At 49.2% G+C, this 1,020-nt stretch overlaps 1 protein-coding gene across 1 annotated transcript in view; it reads right to left on the minus strand.

Moving 5' to 3' along the window:
• The window catches only part of ADAM11 (ADAM metallopeptidase domain 11), a gene marked incomplete at its 3' end in the record, with an annotated part of 50,333 nt that overhangs the window by 16,434 nt on the left and 32,879 nt on the right, over positions 1 to 1,020 (minus strand).

The following is a 1,020-nucleotide window of genomic DNA, read 5'->3' on the forward strand; positions in this document are numbered from 1 at the left end:
CTCCCCCCCCCACGATCTCCTTCCCTCCCCCTCTGGCTCCAGCAGCCAGTCTCCTCCTCCTCTCCCCCTGCCTCGGCTCCGGTGGCGAGGCCTGAGCGGCTTCTAGCCGCCGGCCCACCGCAGAGTTCCCGCAGCGTTCCCTGCGCATGCGCAGGAAACGCTCTTTTACCTTTGGGGGGAATTTAAATATCCCCCCTATACTTTTTTCAACTTTTTAGATTTTTGTGCACCCCTGGGGACTGCCCCCAAGTGTGCAGGAAAATCTCCCTGCCCCCCAGGTGCAGATTTAGATATCCACATGCAGGGGGCCGCTTCGCTTTTAGATATATAGATTAGGTGTCAACTTATCGCACAAGTAGTAAGGGTAGGATAGTAATAACAACAACAACAATAGTGATACTGTCAACAGTGCTCATAAGCAGTATTACTTATTCATCTGTGTACCTTTAAAATAAACAAACAAATAAATAAATGCTCCTGTATATTGTCTCACATTTCTAAATGGTCAGATGCCTGTGGTGCTACACAATGGTTGTGTATTGATTAAGTGTATATCAATTTAGAAGACGAAGAAGAAGAGATTGGATTTATACCCCGCCCTTCACTACCCAAAGGTGTCTCAGAGCAGCTTACAAACTCCTTTCCCTTCCCCTCCCCACAACAGACACCCTGTGAGGTAGGTGGGGCTGAGAGAGCTCTGAAACAAACTGCTCTTTTTCAAGGACAGCTCTTATCAGAACTACGGCTTGCCCAAGGTCATCCAGCCAGGGGCAAGTGGAGGAGTGGGGACTACACCAAACTTAAGATATGTCGGGTTATTTGGCTGGATGTCCAGTTAGGTTCTGGGATGTACACCGCAGTGTTATTAAGAGAAACTGTCTTAAGTCCATTTTTTACCAAACCTCCCCCTGAAATTCAACAGTCAGTGTCGCGGAATCGGTGGCTGTGAGAGGCCTGCTCCAGACCTCTTCCAACCAGAGGAAGTCACAAAGGGAGGGTCGCCTGGAGCAGAGGATGCTG

Source organism: Gekko japonicus, unplaced genomic scaffold, assembly GCF_001447785.1.
Source record: "Gekko japonicus isolate JY-2015 unplaced genomic scaffold, Gekko_japonicus_V1.1 scaffold5158, whole genome shotgun sequence".
NCBI lineage: Eukaryota > Metazoa > Chordata > Lepidosauria > Squamata > Gekkonidae > Gekko > Gekko japonicus.